This window comes from Pinus tabuliformis, chromosome 3_2 (genome assembly GCF_031772625.1).
Source record: "Pinus tabuliformis cultivar Carrire ecotype Pingquan chromosome 3_2, CPIR1, whole genome shotgun sequence".
In the NCBI taxonomy this organism is placed as follows: domain Eukaryota; kingdom Viridiplantae; phylum Streptophyta; class Pinopsida; order Pinales; family Pinaceae; genus Pinus; species Pinus tabuliformis.
The window spans coordinates 1,158,021,119-1,158,048,633 of NC_142302.1; positions in this window are offsets into that span (position 1 = coordinate 1,158,021,119).

Consider the following 27,515-nt stretch of genomic DNA (forward strand, 5'->3'; position numbering starts at 1 on the left):
TTAACCATCATACCCATCTTGGAGAAATAGTCATGAAGAGTCTTAAGTTGCTTGTCCAGGTCCTTGTGGCTTCTAGCAGGAAGCACGATATCATCGATGTAGAGGAGAAGAGTAATGATAATACCAGCAAGCTCGGTTCCCTTGCACCTCGCGATTTCCAAACACTCCTCTAGATTATAGATGTAAATACCAAAAAGGGTAGGGGAAAGGGGAAAGGGCAATATTTTTTTTTTTTAAATTTTATTTCATCACAAAAATTAATTGACAAACTTAGATAATGTACCATATATAATCTCTCTCATAATCAAGTCAGAATTACACTACCCAAAACAATTTTAATTCTTTGTAATGGACACTCACAACTTAGGTGTGATGGACACTTATGTGAACATTTTTTGGAATATTTAAATGAATATGTAAGATGGCCTATTTCTAATATTTATAAATTTATGGTTTGTGTTTGTTTATCCCTTTTTCCATAAAATTTGTACAATATGCATAATTATTAAACTTCGGTGTAATTATAATAAGCACAACCACATTAATAATAATAATAATAAAATTACAATAATAATAATAATTATTATTATTATTATTCTTAATTAATTAATTATTTTTTAAATAATTATTAATATTAATTGTTATTAATTTATAATTAATTACTTATAATATTATTATTAATTATTATTTTTAATAAGTTTTATTAAACATTATTAATTATAATTTATTGATAAATCTATTATAAATTTATAATTAATTATAATTATAAATTATTATTATTATTATTATTATTATTATTATTAAATAAATATTATTTTTATTAATTACTAATTTTTAATAATAATAATTATAATTATGATTAATTAATAATACTAAAAACAAAAGGATACTACTTATTATTATTATTATTATTATTAGTTTTTTTTTTAATCTTGATAGGACTCTCTGATTTTCGAGTTTACATGTCCATTATTAACCCCACTACGGGGGAGGGTAGCACAAGATTTGAACCTAAGATCTCCGCTTCAGTGAGACTTCATTCCACGACCATCGCCACTTGAGCTACCCCAAGCGAACAATTATTATTATTATTAATTAATTAATTAATACTAAAAACCCAAGGGATAACTTAGTTGGTCAAGTTCTTGTTTGTAAGTACCTCACCTATTGGGAGGTCACAAGGTCAAATCTCCTTGATGCCCTTGGGGTTAGGCCTTGATAGTTTGGTCAGCGGGTGGATCCCTTCAGGTTGATCTACCTGGATTTTCCCGTGGATGTAGTGGCCACTGAGTGTCCGTGAACCACCCTTAAAAGAAAATAAAAAATCCAAGGGATTAATACTATAAAACCCAAGGAATTATAAATCTAAGGGAATAATGCTAAATCCAAGGGATAAATATTATAAACCAAAGGTATATAAACCCTAAGATAAATATTATAAGCCCTAAAATAAACATGGTTGACCATAGTTGATTTTCATATTGACAAAATCTTTGTCACAATGAGACGTTCGACTATGATTGACCATGATTCGACTATAATTGATTTTCATATTGAAACAACCTTTCTCACAATGTGATGTTGGACAATGGTTAACCATGGTTGATTTTCATATTGAGACAATCCTTGTCATGATGCAACATTGCGAAATGGTTGACCATGGATGATCGTCTTGTCACAATGTGATGTTGGGCCAAGACACAATCTTTGTTACAATGTGACCATGGTTATTGAACATGGTTGACCATGATTGATTGTGGATGACCATGGTTGATTTTCGTATTGACCATGGATGACCATGGTTGATTTTCACATTGACCATGGATGATCATGGTTGATGACGTTGGAGCAAGATACAATATTTGTCACAATATGACCATGATTATTGACCATGGTTGAGCATGGTTTATTTTCATATTGAGACAATATTTGTCATAATGTGACGTTGGATCATGGTTGACCATGGTTGAGTTTTATATTGACACAATCTTTGTCACAAAGTGATGTTGAACCATTGTTGACCATGTTTGACCATAATTGGTGAGGTCGACCATGTTTATCTAATGTTGACAATGATTCACCATGATTCACAATGGTTGACCATGATTAATTTCCATATTGAGAAAAGCCTATGATAAACCCTAAGATAAATATTATAAACCAAGGTATATAAACCATATGATAAATATTATAAATGGTAAAATAAACATGTTTGACCATGCAACATTGGACCATGGTAGACCATCTTTGACCATAATTGATTTTCATATTGGGACAATCGTTGTCACAATATGACATTGGACCATGGTTGACCATGATTGACCATGCAAGTTGATGATGGTTGACCATGTTTGATTTTCATATTGAGACAATCTTTGTTACAATGCGACATTAGGCCATGGTTGATTATGGTTGAACAGGATTTATAAACCCAAGGGATTTTTATTAAACCCTAGAATTAATATTTTAAACCCTATGAACACTATTATACCCTAGGAATATGAACCCTTTGATTAATAAACCCAAGGTATTGATATTATAAACCCACGGGAATAATAAACTTAAGGGATTATAAACCAAAGGGAATAATATTAAACCTAAGGGATTAATGTTATAAACCAAAGGTATATAAACCATAAGATAAATGTTATAAATCCTAAAATAAACATGGTTGACCATGGTTTACCATGGTTGATTTTCATATTAAGACAATCTTTGACACAATGCAACGTTTGACCATGGTTGTAACAATGTGACGTTGGACAATGAGACAATATTTGTCACAATGTGACCATGTTTATTGACCATGGTTGACCATGATTGATTTTCATATTGAGACAATCTTTCTCACAATGCAATGTTGGACCATGGTTGACCATGGTTGATTTCCATATTGAGACAATCTTTGTCACAATGTGGTGTTGGACCATGGCTGACCATAATAGACCATGGTTGACCATGATTGACCATGGTTGACCATGATTGATTTTCATATTAAGACAAATGTGTCACAATGTGACATTGGACCATGATTGTCCATGCTTGACCATGGTTGATTTTCATATTGAGACAATCTTTGTGACAATGTGACATTAGACTATGGTTGAGCATGATTTACCATGGTTGACGAATGGTTGAAAATGTTTGACCATGGTTGATTTTCATATTGAGACAATATTTGTCATAATGTGTTGTTGGACCATGGTTGACTATGATTATAAACCCAAAGGATTTATTTTAAATCCTAGGATTAATATTATAAACCCTATGAATAATATTATACCCTACAAATATGAACCCTTGGATTAATAAATCTACGGGAATAATAAACCTGAGGGATTATAAACCCAAGGGAACAATATTAAACCTATGAGTTTAATATTATAAACCCAAAATATATAAACCCTAAGATAAATATTATAAACCCTATGATAAATATTATAAACCAAAGATATATAAAGCCTAAGATAAATATTATAAACCCTAAAATAAACATGGTTTACCAATGTTTATTTTCATATTGACAAAAATCTTTATCACATTGTGACGTTGGACTATGGTTGAACATGATTTATTTTCATATTGAGACAACCTTCCTCACAATTCGACGTTGGACAATGGTTGACCATGGTTTATTTTCATATTGAGACAATGTTTGTCATGATGCGACGTTGCACTATGGTTGACCATGAATGACTGTGTTGGCACAATGTGACGTTGGAGCAAGAGACAATATTTGTGAGGATGTGATGGTCGATTTTCATATTGAGACAATATTTGTCACAATGCGATGTTGGAACATGATCGACCATGGTTGACCTTGGATGACAATGGTTGTCACAATGTGATGTTGGACCAAGAGACAATCTTTGTCACAATGTGACATTGGACCAAGAGATAATCTTTGTCACCATGTGACCATGATTATTGACCATGATTAACCATGACTGACCATGGTTGAGCATGGTTTATTTTCATATTGAGACAAGCTTTGTCACAATGTGATGTTGGACCTTGGTTGGCCATGATTGAATTTCATATTGACACAAATTTTTTCACAAAGTCACGTTGAACCATTGTTGACCACGGTTAACCATGATTGACCATAATTGATGAGGTCAGCCATGTTTATCCAATGTTGACCGTGATTCACCATGGTTGACCATTATTGATTTCCATATTGCGAAAATCCTATGATAAACCATAAGATAAATATTATAAACCAAGGTTTATAAACCATATGATAAATATTATAAATGGTAAATTAAACATGTTTGACCATGTGACATTGGACCATGGTAGACCATGGTTTATTTTCATATTGGAACAATATTTGTCACAATGTGACATTGGACCATGGTTGACCATGATTGACCATGGTTGACAATGATTGACAATGGTTGAACATGGTTGATTTTCATATTGAGACAATCTTTGTCACAATGCAACGTTGGACCGTGGTTAACTATGGTTGAACATGATTATAAACCCAAGGGATTTATATTAAACCCTAGGATTAATATTTTAAACCTTATGAATAATATTATACCTTAGGAATATGAACCCTTTGATTAATAAACCCAATTGATTGATATTATAAACCCAAGGGATTATAAAATGAAGGGAATAATATTAAACCTAAGGGATTAATATTATAAAGCCAAGGTATATAAACCCTAAGATAAATATTATAAACCCTAAAATAAGCATGGTTGACCATGGTTTACCATGATTGATTTTCATATTGAGACAATATTTGTCACAATGTAACATTGGACCATAGTTGGCCATGGTTGACCATGGTTGTAACAATGTGACGTTAGACCATGAGACAATCTTTATGACAATGTGACCATGCTTATTGACCATGGTTGACCATGATTGATTTTCGTATTGAGACAATCTTTCTCACAATGTGATGTTGGACCATGGTTGATTTCCATATTGAGACAATATTTGTCACAATGTGGCATTGGACCATGGTTGACCATGGTTGATTTTCATATTGAGCATGATTGACCATGGTTGACCAAAATTAGTTTTCATATTGAGACAACTTTTGTCACAATGCAAAGTTGGACCATGGTTGACCATGATTGATTTTCATATTGAGACAATATTTTTTGCAATTTGACATTGGACCATGGTTGTCCATGCTTGACAGTGATTGATTTTCATATTGAGACCATCTTTGTGACAATGTGACAATGTGACATTGGACCATGGTTGACCATGATTGATCATGGCTGACAATGGTTAACAATGGTTGACCATAGTTTCTTTTCATATTGAGAAAATATTTGTCACAATGTGACATTGGACCATGGTTGACCATGATTATAAACCCAAGGGATTTATATTAAACCCTCGATTAATATTATAAACCCTATGAATAATATTATACCATACAAATATGATCCCTTAGATTAATAAAACCAAGGTAATAATAAATTTGAGGGATTATAAACCCAAGGGAACAATATTAAACCTATGGGATTATTATTATAAACCCAAACTATATAAACCCTAAGATAAATATTATAAAGGATGTGATAAATATTATAAACCAAAGGTATATAAACCCTAAGATAAATATTATAAACCCTAAAATAAACATGATTGACCATAGTTGATTTTCATATTGACAAAATATTTATCACAATGTGATGTTGGAATATGGTTTACCATGTTTGATTTTCACATTGAGACAACCTTTCTCACAATCCAACGTTGGGTAATGGTTGACCATGATTGATTTTCATATTGAGACAATATTTTTCATGATGCGACATTGCACCATGGTTAACTATGTTGTCATAATGTGATGTCGGACCAAGAGACAATATTTGTCAAAATGTGACCATGGTTATTGAACATGGTTGACCATGGTTGATTTTCATATTGAGACAATATTTGTCACAATGTGACATTGGACCATGGTTGACCTTGGATTATGATGGTTGTCACAATGTGGCGTTGGACCAAGAGGCAATCTTTGTCACAATGTGACCATTATTATTGTCCATGGTTGATAATGATTAACCATGAATGCCCATGGTTGAGCATGATTGATATCCATATTGAGACAATATTTGTCACAATGTGACGTTGGACCATGGTTGACCATGGTTGAATTTCATATTGACACAAATTTTGTCACAAAGACACGTTGAACCATTGTTGACCATGGTTAACCATGATTGACCATAATTGACGAGGTCGACCATGCTTATCCAATGTTGACCTTCATTCACCCCGATTTGCCATGGTTGACCATTATTAATTTCCATATGGAGAAAGTCCTATGATAAACCATAAGATAAAGATCATAAACCAAGGTATATAAACCATATGATAAATATTATAAATGGTAAAATAAACATGTTTTACCATGCGACATTGGACCATGGTAGACCATGGTTGATTTTCATATTGGGACAATCGCTGCCACAATGTGGCATTGGACCATGGTTGATCATGATTGACCATGCAAGTTGGCGATGGTTGACAATGGTTTACCATGGTTTATTTTCATATTGAGACAATCTTTGTCACAATGCGACATTCAACCATGGTTGACTATGGTTGAACATGATTATAAACCTAAGGGATTTATATTAAACCCTAGGATTAATATTTTAAACCCTATGAACAATATTATACCCTAGGAATATGAACCCTTTGATTAATAAACCCAAGGGATTGATATTATAAACACAAGGGATTATAAACTGAAGGGAATAATATTAAACCTAAGGGATTAATATTATAAACCCAAGGTATATAACCCTAAGCTAAATATTATAAACCCTAAAATAAACATGGTTTACCATGGTTTATTTTCATATTAAGACAATATTTGTCACAATGTGACCATGCTTATTGATCATCGTTGACCATGATTGATTTTCGAATTGAGACAATCTTTCTCACAATGCGATGTTGGACCATGTTTGACTTCCATATTGAGACAATACTTGTCACAATGTGGCATTGGACCATGGTTTACCATAATAGACCATGATTGAGAATGGTTGATTTTCATATTGGGCATGATTGACCATGGTTGACCAAAATGGATTTTCATATTGAGACAATCTTTGTCACAATGCGACATTGGACCATGGTTGGCAATGGTTGACGATGGTTGATGTTCATATTGAGACAATCTTTATCACAATGTGACATTGGACCATGGTTGACCATGATTATAAACCCGGAGGATTTATATTAAACCATAAGATTAATATTATAAACCCTATGAATAATATTATAGCCTACAAATATGAACTCTTAGATTAATAAACCCAAGGGAATAATAAACCCGAGGAATTATAAACCCAAAATACATAAACCCTAAGATAAATATTATAAACCCTATGATAAATACTATAAACCCTAAAATAAACATGGTTTACCATGGTTAATTTTCATATTGACGCAATCTTTGTGACAATGCGATGTTGGACCATGGTTGACCATGGTTGTAACGATGTGACGTTGGAACATGAGATAATATTTCTCACAATGTGACCATGGTTGACCACCATTGACCATTGTTGATCATGATTTATTTTCATAACGATTGATTTTCATATTGAGTGATTTTGACAACTTAGATGCCTTGTGGTGGTGGATAATTAAACCACATATTAGGCATGCCAATCATCTAAGAACTCACATAACCTAGCAAACAAAAAAAGGAAAGTACAATCACATTTATAAAATCTTCAATTAAGCATATCATTTGTCACATTACTACTCATTTTAAATTTTGCACCTATTTACAATTTTATTTTATTTTCAAATTTCATTGGTTAAACATGAATTTTCTCATTCACCTTTTTAATAAAGTTTAAATAGTTTACACATTGATTTGAAACATTTTACTTTTTGTTTTTACTTAAAATTTGCTCAATATCTACTTAAATTATTAAATTTTAATTTCTTTGGTTAAACATGAACTTTCTCATATTCACATTTATAATAAAGTTTAAATACTTTACATGAAACATTTAATTTTTGTTTTTACTTAAAACTTAGCCAATATCTACTTAAAATAAAAACTAACGTTGAATTTGTATTATTTTATTATCTTTTGATTTTCAAGTTATTGAATTTATTTACACATTAAAAATACATTTTAAATAATAATAAAATTATAATTTAAATTTATTTTTTTATTAAAATAACCAAAACATAAATATTGTATCACTTTTACTCCCTATATAGTATTATATAATAATATTGCATAAAACTCCACCCACAATCACTTAAACTAAATTTAATTAACAAATACACTTATATTTTAAACTCTATAAATTTAATTAACAAATACACTTATATTTTAAACTCTATATATATAAAAGATAATCTCTCTTTCAATAATATATAACCTTATTCTCATTGAAAAAATTATATACAATTTCCAAAAAATGTTATCATATACCATTTTACAAAAAAATCAAACATACTGGTGACACAGGGTGGTAGTTTTGAGCCTTTTTGCTCAATTTTCTTTTTTGAGCATTATCGAAAATTTTCGGATTTTCTGTTTTGTTATTAAGTTTTCTGTTCCTAGTTCTATTGGTTTTTCAGTTTTCGAAATTGGTGCCCATGAATAGTTAATTGACTATACCGAGTTTTGTAATGATGACAACAAATACATAATTATGTAATCAATTTCTAACCTAAAAAGCAGAACTCAGAAAAGTTACATAAAGTGAATATTTTATTTTCAAAATTTTTATTTTCAAAATAGATGTGAAGTGTAAAATATAACAATGGAGATATATTTTAGTTAATGTTGTATTTTTTTTTTCTCGTCTCATTGAATAGTTTTTTTCTTTTTTATTTTTTATTTCTAATTAATTGTTGAGAAATGACAACAAGAAATTCGAGTTTAATTTGTCCTTGAATTAAACTGTGAATTAAATTCGAATTCTACTTTCATGGCAACTTAAAAGACTTAAATTAAGTTTATTAAACTTACTTAACTCAGGTAATTTGAGTTGGAAGTCTTTTGGAAGTCATGTTAAGTTCTCTCTACTTTGTAGGAGTCCAATGTGAGTTGTAAAATAGAAGACTCGGTTTCATGAGTCAGTTTAGTTAAATTAGTTCTCAAACTAATTGAGAAAATTAATAGTAAGTTAACGGTTAGTGGGGACACTAATGAACTCCACCAGTGCTACTCTAGTTAACTGAATATTTACTCATCAAAAACTCATGCAAGTCGATTCTGAGAAAGACCTAGTTAAGACTAGAGTACAGGGACAATGTACTATTTGTTTTAGATTTTTCTGAGTTGCACTGGCATGCATTCAGGCACTGATTCTTGAAGGATTCACAGTTTTTAGAGGCTTTATTTCCCTTTAAATACAAGCTATCCTTCATAGGAATTACACATTGGAATAAACACTTGGAGAGCTTGTGAATTTGCTCAACTTTGGCCTTGAGCTTCCTTATGAGTTGGAGATTGAATTTGTTGAGTGTTGGGATTGTTCTAGAGAGAACAAGCATTGTAATTTCATTTTGATTTTCCGAATTAATATAAACAGATAGTGGGGTTTTGAGTTGTGGCTTTCTCCAGATATTTATTGTGTTATGTGCTTTTGATTCTCTTCCTCTATTGATTATTGTTTGCTTGATGTTTATGGGCTTTCGTTGTAAAGAGTGGAAGTATATTCTTGTCTTTTTCTTTAGCATACTGCATAGCTTTTCAATCTACAGGATTTTCTACATGGTATCGGAAGAAGATTGTTTTTTGGGCGAGAGTTTGCAAAGCAGATCTGATAATTTTTGTGCAAAATTTTCAGCAAAAAAAAATAAATAAATTAATAAAATAAAAATAAAAATTTGTGGGTTTGGATTCCTTGGGAAAGGATACCCAAATTCAAAGAACAAATCGGTTGAATCAGAGTTAGATGAGGGAGATATCGTTGATTTAAAATCATCTCTCTAGAGGAGATTTCGAAGTTGAGTTATGGTTATAGGTGAAAGTCGAATTTGAATACATACTTCAGGATCGGCAGATGGCGTTACATGGGTTGAGGCTTGAGTATGTATTGGAAGGAAGATCGAATTTTATAGCATGGAGGGACAGAATGGAGGCTGTGCTAGAAGGTAATGGCTAGAAGGAATTCATTGATCAAGAAGTCCCCAAGCCAGTAGCAGTGATCAAAAGAAGTTGGCATTGAAGGATAAACTTCGTAAAATCAAGATGGAGAAAGGCGAGACGATTCCAAAGTACTTGACCAAGTTCACTCAATGTTGGGATGAACTTGGAAGTGTTGGAATCATGGTTTCCGAGGAGGATATGGTGAGCCTTTCTCTTCTTGGACTCCCAAAGAGTTGGCATAATTATCAGGACTCTATCAATGGTTGGGAGAAGCTGCCAGATTGGGAACAACTATGGTCAGGTTTGATGTAGGATGACATCAAGAGGAACACCAGGGATGGCTCTTCATCAAAGACTAATGATGAAGATAACTGTGCCTTAGCGATTAAGACGAGGAAGGGGAAAGGTAAAATTTCTCATTCCAAATCAGATTCTTATCACAGAGGTAAGAAGAAGGACATGACGAAAGTTAAATGCTTTCATTGTCACAAGATGGGACATTTTGCTACAAATTGTCCATTGAAGAAGTCCAAGGAGAAGTCCTCAGGAGGAGCGACGGGTGAGGCTTTCGCCTCCTAATTCAAATTGGACTTTTCCCTCATTGCATGCATGGTGTCTTCAATGATGGGAAGTGTCTGGTACTTAGACAATGGAGCTTATTTCCACATGACTGGCGATAAAGAGTTATTCAATGAACTGGAGGAGAAATATCTCAAGATGCATATCGAGATGGGTGATAATGGTAAGTATAGTGTTACTGGTGTGGGCACTATTAATTTTTTGAGGGAGCATGTTGGGTACCTATAATACTAGTGATTACCCCATTACTATTGTAGTTATACCCTTATTTATATTGTTGTGCCCCTATTACCCCCATATTGTTATTTCTGTGCCCCATAGAATCCCTCTATTGTTATTTTTGTGGCTTTATATTATTATTGTTAGGTCGGCTGGATTATATTGTGACTCCTTAGACTCCTATATATAGAAAGGAGGTTTTGTCATTTGTATCATCCAAGAATTGTTCATTTATGTAATGTAAAGGAGGTTGCCCCCTCGAAGAGGCTGAATTCTAAGGCGTTGATCTATCTTTTCTATCTTTTCTTGAGCTGGTTTCATAACATTTGGTATCAGAGCTTTGGATTCTAGGGTTTCGCTGCTCCAAACAGGTCATCGTGGCATTTTCGCTATAACTTTTTTTCTGTGACGTTTCAGAAGTCGCAAAAAAAACCCATTTGAGAAGAAATCGCGCTGAACCTTGGGTCCGAATTTCAGAGCTTTTCGCATGCTTTTTGCGGAGATATGATCTGAGGAAGTTGGTCTTTTTGCAGACTCCTGAATTACATTCAAAACAGGTGACCTGGGGAAAATCGTCATAACTTTCTCTCTGGGGATCGGATTGAAATTTCGTAAGAAGGTACAGAAAGAGGACGGACTGTAGTTTCTTGTATGTGTTTTTCAGATCCAAAGGTTGAAACAGTGACTCGTGGCACGTCGTACAAGTTCGCTCTACTGAACTAGTCTAAAAGCAAGTCACTGTGGGAGATTTCACATAACTCTTCCTTGGAGAATCCAATTTGGGTCAGACTTGTGGCATTGGAAAGAGGACACAGAAGGCTACTACAGGTCACAATTTCAGAACTGGATGATCTGAAATTACAGAGATACATCAGATTCAATATCAGGCTTCTATAAAGTGAAAAAAGGTGTGTAGTTTTTTTTTAATTTTTGTGTAAGCTTGGTTTAACGGAATTCAAAGGGCATAGTAAAGCATTATTATCGGTAACTGATGCCCCGAGGAAAGAAAATGCAAACACCTAGTAAGGAACCTGAAAGCTCTAGCATGACTCATGAAGAAGAGGAAGAAATGCTACATGATATATCAAAATTACAAGAACAAGTGCAACAAATGTCACGCTCACAAAAGCTAACAGAAGCTAAGATAAATGGCGTGGAATCTAAGATAAATGGCGTGGAATCTAAGATAAATGGCATGGAAGCTAAGATGGACGATTTGAAGATAGATTTGAAGACAGATTTGAAGAGAGACATGGCAAATTTGAAGACAGATTTGAAGACAAACATGGCAGATTTGAAGATAGATTTGACAAATTTGCTACAAGAAATACTTACTAATGGTGAAAAGGTTGTAAAGGAAACTCATGATGTGAACAAAATTAATGTTAATCATGATTCCATAGACTCTAATGTTGGATCGAAGACCCACCATATTCCAAAAATCGATATGAGGAAGTTTGATGGCAAGGATCCCGCCACATGGATATTACAGATGGAGCAGTTCTTCGATCTCAATAATGTGCAAAACACACAAAAGGTACGTATGGCAACTGTATATTTGGAACCAAATCAGTTTGTATGGTATCAATGGCTTTGCTCTCGTAAACAATTTATCACTTGGGCAATTTTTACGGAAGAATTGATAGCACATTATGAGGATACAAAAAGCAACACTTTTTTTAGCCAATTGATAAGTCTCAAACAAAAGGGTTCAATAATGGAGCACATTGAGGAGTTCCAAAAATTGAACATAAGGGTAAAAGATATTCCAGAGGAGCATAGGATTGATGTGTTCATAGGGTCTTTAAAGGATAATATCCAACATGATGTTCGCCTTTGGGAACCTGATTCATTAGAGAAGGCATTCAGGTTAGCAAGAAAAATGGAAAGCAAAATTATGGCAACTAGGAAGCATACCACTCACAACTATAAAGACGGAAGTGTTGTTGCCCCTAGTCTTCCACAACCTATAAGGTTGACACCACAACAATTGGAAGAAAAAAGAGCAAAAGGGCTTTGTTACAGTTGTGATAGCAAATACACTAAAGGTCATAAGTGTGCTGAGAAGAAATTATTCTACATAGATTGTGAAGAGGAAGAAGAAAAGGAGCAAGAAAGGTCAAAAGAAGAGGATATACTCCAGGAACAAAGCCTAGATGAAGAACAAATAAATCCGACCATATCTTGTAATGCATTGGCGGGAATTACCACTCCTCAAACCATCAAGATAGAAGGACAAATCAAGAAGAAAAAGGTAATAGTGTTGATTGATTCAGGAAGCACCCACAATTTTATTCATTGTAGGGTAGCAAAAGAATTGAATTGCTTCCTATATCCAGCACCAGAGTGTCAAGTGATGATTGCAAATGGAGGAACAATAAATTGCTCTGGAAAGTGCCATAATATCAAGCTATCCATGGGAGAATATGTATTGACTAGCCCAATGCTTTCCATTCCAATGGGAGGTGCTGATGTTGTACTAGGAGTCCAATGGCTACAATCCTTGGGTACAATAGCTTTTAATTTTCAAGAACTTTTCATCAAATTTTCTACGGAAGGAAAGGAAGTTGAATTAAGGGGTATTGCAGGGAAACCAGGAAAGATAATCAGCTCTAATGGTATGACAAAGCTTCTAAAAAAGGAGCAAAGAGGTGTAATTGCACAATTATGTTCGCTAGATGTTTCCACATTGGAATCATCTATTTCTCCAGATCTCCAAAAAGTCCTGGACAATCATTCCAAGGTATTTGAGACTCCCAAAGGTCTCCCACCTATGCGTGATCATGATCATGCTATTCATCTGATTCCAGGAAGTGTTCCTCCAAACATCAGGCCGTACAGATATCCCTATGTCCAAAAAAGTGAAATTGAACGTATGGTTGCAGAAATGCTAGAGGCTGGTATAATTCAACCGAGTCAAAGTTCTTTCTCTGCTCCAGTAGTATTGGTGCACAAGAAGGATGGATCATGGCGCATGTGTCCGGATTATAGGGAGCTCAACAAGCTCACTATTAAAGATAAGTTCCCCATTCCTGTCATTGATGAATTACTGGATGAATTGCATGGATCAATTTACTTCACCAAGTTGGATCTTCGTTCGGGATATCATCAAATCAGAATGAAGATTGAAGACATTCCGAAAACGGCATTTAGAACTCATGAGGGTCATTATGAATTTTTGGTCATGCCTTTTGGCCTTACCAATGCACCTTCAACATTTCAAGGTTTGATGAATTCAATTTTCAAACCATTCCTTAGAAAATTTGTGTTAGTATTTTTTGATGATATACTAATCTACAGCAAGTCTTGGAAGGATCATGTTGAACATGTTGACAGGGTGCTACAACTATTGGAGGAGAAACAATTATATGCAAAAAGATCCAAATGTTTCTTTGGAGTCCAGGAGGTGGAATATTTGGGTCATATTGTATCTCATGAAGGAGTTAAGGTAGACCCTAGCAAAATTAAAGCCATTAAGGAATGGAAAATCCCCACATCCATAAAGCATCTGCGAGGATTTCTTGGGTTGACAGGGTATTATCGCAAGTTTGTTAAGAATTATGGGAGAATAGCAGCACCTCTAACAACATTATTGAAGAAAGATGCATTTTCATGGACTCCGGAAGCAACAAAGGCCTTTGAACATCTTAAAGAGGCAATGTGCCAAGCACCGGTCTTAGCTACACCGGACTTCACAAAAACCTTTATTGTGGAATGTGATGCTTCAGGAAATGGAATTGGTGCTGTTCTAATGCAAGATGAAAGACCCATTGCTTTTGAAAGTCGTCCAATCAAGGGAAAGTTTTTAAGCAAAGCTATTTATGAGAAGGAAATGTTGGCAATACTCCATGCACTTAAGAAATGGCGACCCTACCTAATGGGAAGACACTTCAAGGTAAAAACGGATCATGATAGCCTTAAATACTTTTTAGAACAAAGATTATCCTCTGAAGAGCAACAAAAGTGGGTCACAAAGATGTTGGGTTATGACTTTGAAATCATCTACAAAAAAGGGAAGCAAAATGTGGTGGCAGATGCACTCTCAAGAAAGGATGAGGATGTGGAAGCATTGTTGTGCGCCATTTCTATTATCCAACCAGATTGGATAAACGAAGCAAGGGAGGAATGGAAGAATGACGAAGAAGTGTGGGCACTTATTCGAAAGCTACAACAAGATTCCAGTACGTCTGATACATTTAGCTGGAAAAATGATTCGTTATGGTACAAAGATCGCTTATACCTCTGTAAGAATTCCCAGCTAAAACAAAAGATTCTTATGGAATTGCACACTTCTCCCTTAGGAGGGCACTCAGGATTTTTAAAAACTTACCACAGGGTTAAGAAGGAATTTTTTTGGGATGGCCTTAAATCAGATATTCAAAAGTTTGTGGCGGAATGTTTGGTTTGCCAACAAAATAAAGTTGAAACAATTAAGACACCGGGTCTATTACAACCTTTATCCATTCCAAGCCAACGTTGGGAGGAGGTTTCAATGGATTTTATCACAGGTTTACCCAAGTCTGAGGGAAAGAGTGTCATCATGGTGGTAGTTGACAGACTTACCAAGTATGCACACTTTTGTGCATTATCACATCCATTTAAAGCCAGTACAGTTTCTACTGCATTTATGGAAACAATTCAAAAGCTACATGGAAACCCAAAGATTATTGTAAGTGACAGAGATCCCATTTTCACTGGAAATTTTTGGACAGAATTATTTTCTTGTCTTGGTACTCAGTTAGCTCATAGCTCATCTTATCATCCTCAATCTGATGGGCAAACTGAGATAGTAAACAAATGTTTGGAAGGATATCTTCGTTGCTTTGTATCTGATAAACAGACACAATGGGTCAAATGGTTGCCTCTGGCTGAATGGTGGTATAACACTTCCTTCCATACAGCAACAAAAATGACCCCATTTATGGCACTTTATGGGTATCAACCACCATCCATCACATCATATTTAAGAGAAAATTCTAAGGTTCAGGCAGTGGAACATCACATCGAACATCAACAACAAGTCCTCCAACTCTTAAAGGATAACCTCGTGTTGGCACAAAATAGAATGAAACAACAGGCAGATCAACATCGCAGTGAAAGAAGTTTTGATGTAGGTGATTGGGTATTCCTACGGCTACAACCATATAAGCAAATGTCCCTAAAGCAAGCTAAGAAGGATAATAAATTATCACCAAAGTATTATGGTCCGTACAAGGTGTTGCAAAAGATTGGTACTATGGCATACAAATTGGAGCTTCCTGCAGCTTCTCGATTGCACCCAGTTTTCCATGTTTCATGTTTAAAGAAGGTTATAGGCGACAAGCTCCCAGTTCAAACAATATTGCCAGAACTTGACGAGGAAGGAAAAATTATATTGGAACCGGAAGCAGTCACAGAAACAAGAACTCGACAGCTACGAAATCGATCAATTTCAGAGTATCTTATCAAGTGGAAGAACTTATCCGCTGAAGATTCCACATGGGAGGATGAGAATTTTATGCAGAAGTATCCAGAACTACTCAAGCGTTGAGGACAACACTTTTTTGAAGGAGAGGGGCATGTTGGGTCCCTATAATACTAGTGATTACCCCATTACTATTGTAGTTATACCCTTATTTATATTGTTGTGCCCCTATTACCCCCATATTGTTATTTTTGTGCCCCATAGAATCCCTCTATTGTTATTTTTGTGGCTTTATATTATTATTGTTAGGTCGGCTGGATTATATTGTGACTCCTTAGACTCCTATATATAGAAAGGAGGTTTTGTCATTTGTATCATCCAAGAATTGTTCATTTATGTAATGTAAAGGAGGTTGCCCCCTCGAAGAGGCTGAATTCTAAGGCGTTGATCTATCTTTCTATCTTTTCTTGAGCAGGTTTCATAACAGAGCATCCGACTCCACTCACCTTGAAGAATGTTATTTATGTACCCAAACTGACAAAGAACTTGGTATCTATTGCCATGCTTGAGGATAGAGGCTATGATGCGATCCTTTCGAAAGGAAAGACGTTCCTTTGACATATAGCCATGGGTCAAGTAAAGAAGATAGGGATTCGAGTTTAGAATCTCTATAAGATAGAGGTAGAGGATTGTGCTGCTTTGAGTTCAAAAGAGGAAAAAATGTTGAGCCAAGACATCGACGAGTTATGGCACAGGCGATTGGGCCACTTGCATCATGGGGATTTGAAGATATTGCAGCAAATCTCTACTAGTCTTTCCAAAGGTACGCTTGAGCAAGTTGATACATGCAAGTGTTGTGCTTGGGGAAAATACACCAAGTCTTCATTTGGAGATAGAGATAGTTGAGCAAAGTCTATTCTGGAGAGAGTCCATTCAGATGTGTGTGTACCATTCTCGACAACATCCATGACCAAACAGAAGTATTATGTTATATTTGTTGATGACTATTCTCGTAAATGCTGGGTATTTTTTATGCAGAAAAATGATCAAACTTTCACAAAGTTTTGTGAGTTCAAAGCATTGGTAGAGAAATAGTCTGGCAAGAAGGTTAAAGCTCTATGGAGTGATAACGGTGGTGAGTATGTCTCCAATGAGTTTAAGAACTTCTGTGCAGTAGAAGGGATTAAACGAGAGTTGATGGCACCCCATAACCCTCAACAGAATGGGGTTGCCGAGAGGAAGAATAGGAGCATAGTAGGGGCAGAAAGGGTGATGTTGCATGATCAGGGCCTACCACTACACTTGTGGGTTGAGGCATGCAACACAACAGTTTATGTTCAGAATCATAGCCCACATCAGATACTTGAGATGAAGACACCAGAGGAGGGTTATTCTAGTAAGAAGCCAAATGTTGGTCACTTCAGGATTTTTGGGTCATCAGTGTATTGCCATGTGACCAAAGATGCACGGAAGAAGCTTGAGCCAACAAAAAATTTGGGGATCTTTGTGGGGTACACTGATACACCCCACAACTATCAAGGGTACATGTCGACCAGTCAAATGAGAGTGGCTCATAGGGATATCAGGTTTGATGAGGAGAAGGCCATGCGAGTATCCCTTGAGAGGGAGCTTGGGCTACACGTGGATGAGGAGATTTTAGCTCCTAAGTTTGAGGGGCCTCAAACTGATGTGGAGTAGCCACATGCAGAGGTTCAGAGAGTGGATATATCCACTCAGGAAGAGTCTTCTAGAGAGGGAAGAAAGCACGCTAGAGAGGCTGATAGATTGTTGGATGATGCACGGGAGAATGTGGGAGCACCCTCTTCTTAGCGCAGACAAAGGAGGTCACTAGAGAGGTACACTAGGTACATGGAACTTATGGGTGCATGCGTTGTGACAGAGACATCTTCCTTTCATGAAGCAATGCAACAACTATTTTGGGTTGAAGCGATGATGGAGGAGTATGACTCTATAGTTCAAAACAGTGTTTGGGATGTGGTCTTGAGACCGGAGGAAAAGTCAGTTGTGAGCTCCCGTTGTCTTTACAAGGTAAAGCAAGCTGCAGATGGTAGTGTTGAGAAGTATAAGGCCAGATTTGTGGCTCACAGCTTTTCACAGGTAGAGGGGATTGACTATGATGAGACCTTTTCTCCTGTTGCAAGGTACTCGTCAATCAGATCTATTTTGGCACTATCAGCATAGATGGGTTGGAAGATCCATCGAATGGATGTGAAGACTGCCTTCCTCAATGGAATGATTGAGGAAGAGGTGTACATAGAGGAGCCCAAAGGTTTTGAAACCTTGGACCGTGAGTCGCATGTGTGATGACTCAAGAGAGCATTATATGGGTTGAAGCAAGCACCTCATGCTTGGTACACTAGGATAGATAGCTATTTCACTAGGTTGGGCTTCATGAAGAGTGAAGAGGATGTAAATCTGTATCACATAGTGGTGGAAGGTAAGATGTTGATCATTGTACTTTATGTAGATGATCTTATACTAACAGGTGATGGTAAGCTCATCAAAACTTACAAGGAGGACCTTGCAAGAGAGTTTGAGATGAAGGACATGGGGCTCATGCATTACTTTCTTGGCATGGAGGTATGGCAGGGAGATGGGTAGTTGTTTGTATCTCAGGGCAAGTATACCAACGAGATACTTAGGAGATTTCGCATGGAGAGAAGTAAACCCATGGAGACTCCTCTAGCTAGTAACTAGAGGAAGGAGGATGCTACTTCAGGGGAAGTAGTGGAAGCTACTGTTAACAGGCATCTTGTGGTTTCATTAATGTACTTGGTGAACACATGACCTAATATCTGCTATGAAGTTAATCAGCTTAGTCAAGCAATGGTTAGGCCCACGAAGTTGTATTGGAAGGTGGCAAAGCATGTATTGAGATACCTCAGAGGAATTACTCAATTCGGATTATGGTACAGACAGACAAAGGGAGTGAAGCTTCAAGGGTTCATTGATGAAGATTGGGTAGGGAGTCCGTTTGACAGGAATAACACATCAGGAGGGATCTTCAGTATTGGGTCAACGACAGTTTCTTGGTACAATAGGAAACAGAGATCGGTTGCACTCAGTTTGGAAGAAGCAGAGTACATGGTTGCAAGTTAGGCAGCATGTGAGGCTATTTGGATGAGGAAGATCCCATTTGTTTTGTTTGGTTAGCAGATGGGTCCGATAGTGATTTATTGTGATAATCAGAGTTGTATAAAAGTCTCAGAAAATCGAATCTTTCATGATCGGTCCAAGCATATTGATATCAGTATCATCATCTCAGAGATTGTGTATTGAGGTAGATCATGTTGTTAGATTACATTAGCATGGAGGAGTAAGATGCTGACATCTAGACAAAGGAATTATTAATATGTAAATTTGAATTTCACAGAGACAAGACCAGGGTAGTTGATAATCCCTTTCTTGTTGAGAGGGAGTGTTGAGAAATGGCAACAAGAAATTCCAGTTTAGTTTGTCCTTGAATTAAACTGTGAATTAAATTCGAATTCTATTCTCATAGCAACTCAAAATAGTTAAATAAGTTTATTAAACTTACTTAACTTAGGAAATTCGAGTTGGAAGTCTTTTGGAAGTCATGTATATGTTATCCCTACTTTGTAGGAGTCCAATGTGAATTAATTGTGAGTTGTAAAATAGAAGACTGAGTTTCATGAGTCAGTTCAGTTAAATTCGTTCTCAAACTGATTGAGAGAACTAATAGCAAGTTAACAGTCAGTGGTGACACTAATGAACTCCACCAGTGCTACTCTTGTCAATTGAATATTTACTCATCAAATACTCATGCATGTCAATTATGAGAAAGATAACAGTTGAGACTAGAGTGCAGGGACAATGTACTATTTGTTTTAGATTTTTTTGAGTTGCACTGATAATGCATGCATTTAGGAACTGATCCTTGAGGGACTGCGCAGTTTTTAGAGGCTTTATTTCCCTTTAAATACAAGCTATCCTTCATAGGAATTATGCATTGGAATAGAGACTTGGAGAGCTTGTGAATTGGCTAAGATTTGGCCTTGAGCTTGCTTATGAGTTGGAGATTGAATTTTCTGAGTGCTGGGATTTTTCTAGAGAGAACAAGCATTGTAATTTCATCTTGATTTTCTGGATTAATACAAAACAGATAGTGTGGTTTTGAGTTGTGGCTTTCCCTGGATATTTATTGTGTTATGTGCCTATGATTATCTTCCTCTGTTGATTATTGTTTGCTCGATGTTTATGGGCTTCCGCTGTAAAGATTATAAGTAGATTCTTGTCTCTTTCTTTAACTAATTGCATTAGCGTGTGAATATACAGGATTTTCTACACTAATTATGATAAAATATTCCTACACGATTGATGAGATATTAGATATTTTCCTCCTCTAACTATCAATTATGATAAAAGATTCTACATGATTGATGAGATATTTGATATGATTAGAAAAAAAAGATATTTAATTTATAGATACGAAATATATGTACAATTGAAGAATAATAATCCTATTCATATTCACCATCCAATATTAATGCGAATGCGCTTATAAAACTGAGAGTTTTCATCTATGATTGTGTAAGCGTGATAGTATTAATGAAAAGTTAAAAAGAATTCTCGGCAAAAAAATACCAATGAATATACTCTGGAACCCAAAATAACCTTTCATTGTTTCAGGTGCAAGGTATTTACATAATGAAAAATGAATAGTTAACATTGAAGAATTCCCACACTTCATTATCTTAGTGGAATTTATTTGATAATAACAATTGAATTTCATATGAAGCCTTTCAAATGAGATAATATTATTTGCTCTTTTATTAGTGAAAAAAGATAAGGCTTATGATTTTTTATCAGAGAAAAAAGATAAGGTTGTCTACCACTTAAAGAAGATGAGTGAGATTGATAAGAAATGAGACAATAGTCTACTTATCAATTCCATTTATATGTACACCTTCAACTTGTATCTATCTATATTGATTGTAGAATAAACTGGGACACATACCATATGATCTATGAAATAATGTGACTTTAATACAACATGTTAAAGTGAAGAATGCATTCAAATAATTCAGAGATTGAATAATGCATTCATGAATATTGTAGTGATTCTGAAATATTCTCTTCCATATTTTTCAAATGAGGATAGGGCTTCTTTCCCAGTGCATGCACGAGACCTTCAAATTAGTCAGTAAGTGTGGACACATTTACAGTAAAACCCTTGCCTGTCCATACTTGCAAACGATTTAGCTTCACATGTTCTACAGTAATGTAAGGGTTCCTCACATGCTTCTACAGTAATGTACCCTATTACAATTGTCCAACATTTCTTTCTGCATGTCAGCAAGATTCGATCTCGGATTGCATGATTTGTCTGTTTGCATTAGGATTAATAAGGTTAACATCAAAATTTACCCTAAATTAATTGTGTGCACTAAAGAAATCCATCAAATGGCAGAATCAAGAAAAACAAAATAGTTAAGAAGAATATTTGATTACAAATATATCTACAAAATGTTTGGTGTATGTGCTCAGAAAATGGCAATTTCCATGGCTCAAGCTCTCAAAGTAATTAACACTGAGAGATTAAAAAATTGGAATGGAGAAAAAGATAGTATCAGGGCTTCGAGTCTGTTCATTCCAGCACGTTCTGTGGGGTTTATGGTTCTCATACATTTCAATTTTTTCTTCTAGATAGAGCAATTTTGAGAATAGATTCACCCTTTTCTTGCGATGTAGGTATATCCTCTTTTGGGTTGTAACTACAACAAGAAATCAAACAATTATGCACAATATTAATGTCTACACTTAAATGTGGAAACCCATAAAATTTCAAAATCACCTGTTGGGGATTTTTCTGGTAAAATCCCAAAAACAAAATAAACTGAACACAGAGACAATGCTCTGTTTCTGCCACAGGATCTTTAACACAGGGAAACAAAAAATGTTTCCAGAACACAGAGTTTTACCCACACACATAAAAACTTGTATTCATAAAAAGAAACAGTTGCTGTTACAAAATGGGTCTTCCTCTTAACAGAGGGATTTCACCAGCACTACTTTTACAAAAACATCTTCCTCACACAAAGGGATTCTCCAACTGCTGTTACAAAGAAAACATCTTCCTCACACAGAGGGATTCACCAGAGATTATGCTGAAGAGCATCTTCCTCTTGACAGAGGGATTCACCAAGAGACTGTGCTGAAGAGCACCTTCCTCTTTAACAGAGGGATTCACCAAGAAACTGTGCTGAAGAGCACCTTCCTCTTTAACAGAGGGATTCACCAAGAACTTTCAGCAAAACAAAATTACTCTGCCTCTTTTACAAATAATTTTACATTGTTGTGTAAAATCCTCATTCACTACTATGTGAAAAAACTTTTACATTCACTGCTGTAAAATAAAAATTTTCTTGCATACAACCTGATTACATTCGCACTGCATTTCAATGCATTTCAATCTCCCAACAAAACAAAATTTACATAACTCTTTTTCACTACTGCGTGAAAAAATAAAATTTACTTTTACTGTTGTAAAAGTCTTTTGGTTTCATTTACTCTGCTCACGCTGCTGCATTCTTCACTTGCTTCACATTACTTAAAAACTACTATGCATTTCAATGGATGAGCTCCACAAAGATTACCACGCTGCTGTGCATTCCCATTCACACTGCTGTGTGAAAAACCTATACTCCATTTGCAAGCTACTACAGTTTTGTTTTCTTCGCACTATTGTGCATTTCTTTCTTTGCATTACAATGCAGATGATTTACATCAAAATCGTTTTCGCACTGCTGAACGATCCTTACTTACAAAACGAAGTCAACACATAACAAATAAAACTTATACAGTGCATATGCGTTCCACTTCTTTTTGCATTACAATGCATATCTTCACTTGACAGCCATTACAAACACATACCTTCACGGATTCTTCTTCCACAAGCTCAATGTTGCTTCGCCTCTACACTGTTGTGCATAAAAAAGAACTCTCAACAAAAAAAATTTACATGCATGGCTGCGCATTCCATTTTTTTCACTCAAGGGAAAAACCCTTCTTTTTTTTTATGCAGCTGCATTGGTCACAATACATAAAAAAAACATATGACATTTTTTTTTATTTTGAGCCATACTCCCGTGACCAAATACAAAACATTAAAATTAAATCTTCACCAACCATTTACGAATGCCATTTAATTCTCAGCATGGCGAAGGTGCTTCGTAAATTAATTTACTGGTGAAAGACAAAACTTTACGCAATCTCCATGCCCTGCAGAGCGTACCCAGCTTTGACCTCGATCCGACGGCGAGCAGTCTTCACACTCATCCAACGATCATCGCTCAGCCAAATCAAACGAACGTTATGTCCCGATAGAAAGGCTGTTTTGGAGAAGGTACATTTTACGCGTGGCAAAATCTTATTGCATCGGGCGCGTTAGTACGAAAACCACTTGCTGAGCAAAAGCGGTCCGATAAGGTAGCTGGTTTTCTTGAGCTGTTTTCCTGCTGCGTGATGGCTGATTCGGCAACTGACTGTGCTGCCGTCGCTGTCCAACTGTCCGCGTCCGCCAACACTGCACGCAGTTGGAATTAATATTCCAACACTCCCCTTTAATTTCAACTGTTGGGCGTTCAGACATACCCAAACACTTCATAAAAATTCAAAGCTTTTCTGCCTATTCATATCAACTTTCCTTTCATCGCTTTCACTGCTGTGCTCAAGCACTCCAATCATGTAATAGCCTCTTTCTCTCTGCTTCAGGCAAGATTTCCAATCTTTGCATCTCCAAGCTATCCTGCAACCTTTTCTTCTCTGCTCTTATGGCATATTTAATTTCATATCTCTCCCCTATAAGAAGATCTTCATCAAAGAATGTAGTTCATCAATAATGATCAAGAAATACAGGCTCCCCTTAACTGTATGCATTGTCTCATTTTGGCAAAGTCTTCTTAAAAGAAACTTAGATTGGCTGGGGAGCTCGAAGGACTTTCAGACTGTATTTCCTTCCTTCTCCATACTTGTGTAACTTTCTTCTTTTGCATGGGTCTAGCTTGTGTAAAAGCCCATGTTAAGTCACAATTACGTGCCATATGACCAATGTTATGACACTTGAAGCATTCTACATTGTTCATGAATAAGATTTCATGATTTCTTCCTATAAAATTGTTTCTTGGAGGTTGTCGGAGACCATAACATCTATCTCTATGAAATGCTCCACAGTCTTTTGCCATATGACCAAAGTTTGAGCAAGAATAACAATAACCAAAAAATGAACTTTGGTACCTAGGAGATGGAGGCTTCCTAGATGTACTTCTGAAGCCTTTCTGCCTTGAGATCCTTTGATGATAACCATTGCCTCTTGCCTCTTTGACATCATCAACATTTCTTCTTGGAGCTGGTTTTCTACTTGGAGTAAGATTTCTTCTATTGTAGCCTTGATTTTTCTCCTTGCCTTTGTTGGAACTAGGAGCATCGCAATTTCTTTTTGCCTTCTTCACATCTCCTTTGCTTAAAGCATTTTCATTCTTGTTTGAGGGTTCACCTACATACCCGGGTCCTGATTTATCAGATGAACATCTGTGATAGCTGAGCATGTCATCCAAGGCTTGAGAGCTCTTCATGATTTTGTTCATCCCTTCAACCTTTTTCTTGAGGAGGACAATCTCTTCTTCCAATCTTTCACACTCATTATTCTTCTTTGCAAGTTGTTCCTTAGTTTCTTCCTTGCTACGAGTAGCTTCAGTTGCTACTATTTTAAGGGAGATGATATCTGACTTCATTTTGGATATTTCTTCATTCTTTGCTTGACTACTCTCCATTTTCTTCTTAGCTTATTGTGCTTGCTTCCTGGCTTCTTGTAGTTCAAACTTAAGGGAGGATACCTCTACCTTGTACTGTCCAATCTCTTCTACAAGTTTGTTCACTCTCTTGTGCCTTTGTTCAAGTTGACTTGACAAGACATCTTCCTGCTTCTTTGCTTTATTCAACTGATTTGTCATGGATTTGACTTCTTCATGATGCTTCCTTTTGCTTTGATCAAGTTCCTTCTTAAGCTTGGCAAGCTCTTCATCCCTTTCTTGTACTTGAAGCTTGATGAGGTCAACCTTCTCATTTTCAGCGTCTATGATGGGTTCAGAATTTCCTTCTTGACTGATGGTCATGGTCAGTGCTCCCTTTGCGTGAAGGTCATGAAGTCTGTCCCATATATCTTTCGCTGATGAATATTTTCCTAGATTTTTCTTTAAAGAATCAGGCAGCCCATCCAAGATTGTCTTTGCTGCTTTTGCATTGTACTCCTTGGATTCTCTATCCATCCTGCTATCATCAATCACTGATTCCCAAATTTCAATCCCTTCAGACTTTAAGAAAGTCCTCATTTTTATTTCCCATATATCAAAGTTCCCATTGAACCTTGGAGCCTCAAATAGAATGCTTTCAAATGGATTGTCTTCTATTTTAGTAGTAGAGGGAGACACATTTTTAAGAGGATTGGAGACTTTCTTCTTTGACCTTGCCATTTTTGCACTTTTCAAAACACTTGACTGTGTATCTAAAATAACTCACTGTTTCCAACAGCTACACCAAAAAAAAACTTTGAGAAATACCTGGATCCTTTCTTGACTGTGTCTTCACTCTGCTGGAGAAGTTGCTGTAGCCAGAAACCTTCCTTTAGCTTCTTTTACACCTTCAAAGAGCCTGGATCTGCTCTGATACCACTGTTGGGGATTTTTATGGTAAAATCCCAAAAACAAAATAGACTGAACACAGAGACAATGCTCTGTTTCTGCCATAGGATCTTTAACACATGGAAACAAAAAAAAAATGTTTCCAGAACACAGAGTTTTACCCACACACATAAAAAACTTGTATTCATAAAAGGAAACAGTTGCTGTTACAAAATGGGTCTTCCTCTTAACAGAGGGATTTCACCAGCACTACTTTTACAAAAACATCTTCCTCACACAGAGGGATTCTCCAACTGATGTTACAAAAAAAACATCTTCCTCACACAGAGGGATTCACCAGAGATTATGTTGAAGAGCATCTTCCTCTTGACAGAGGGATTCACCAAGAGACTGTGCTGAAGAGCACCTTCCTCTTTAACAGAGGGATTCACCAAGAAACTGTGCTGAAGAGCACCTTCCTCTTTAACAGAGGGATTCACCAAGAACTTTCACCAAAACAAAATTACTCTGCCTCTTTTACAAATAATTTTACACTGCTGTGTAAAATCCTCATTCACTAATATGTGAAAAAACTTTTACATTCATTGCTGTAAAATAAAAAATTTCTTACATACAACCTGATTACATTCGCACTGCATTTCAATGCATTTCAATCTCCCAACAAAACAAAATTTACATAACTCTTTTTCACTGCTGTGTGAAAAAATAAAATTTACTTTTACTGCTGTAAAAGTCTTCTGGTTTCATTTACTCTGCTCACGCTACTGCATTCTTCACTTGCTTCACATTACTTAAAAACTACTATGCATTTCAATGCATGAGCTCCACAAAGATTACCACGCTGCTGTGCATTCCCATTCACACTGCAGTGTGAAAAACCTATACTCCATTTGCAAGCTACTCCAGTTTCGTTTTCTTCGCACTGCTGTGCGTTTCTTTCTTTGCATTACAATGCAGATGATTTACATCAAAATCGTTTTCACACTGCTGAGCGATCCTTACTTACAAAACGAAGTCAACACATAACAAAGAAAACTTATACAGTGCATATGCGTTCCACTTCTTTTTGCATTACAATGCATATCTTCACTTGACAGCCATTACAAACACATACCTTCACGGCTTCTGCTTCCACAAGCTCAATGCTGCTTCGCCTCTGCACTGTTGTGCATAAAAAAGAACTCTCAACAAAAAAAAATTACATGCATGGCTGCGCATTCCATTTTTTTCACTCAAGGGAAAAACCCTTCTTCTTTTTTATGCAGCTTCATTGGTCACAATACATAAAAAAAAACATATGACATTTTTTTTATTTTGAGCCATACTCCCGTGACCAAATACAGAACATTAAAATTAAATCTTCACCAACCATTTACGAATGCCATTTAATTCTCAGCATGGCGAAGGTACTTCATAAATTAATTTACTGGTGAAAGACAAAACTTTACGCAATCTCCATGCCCTGCAGAGCGTACCCGGCTTTGACCTCGATCCGACGGCGAGCAGTCTTCACACT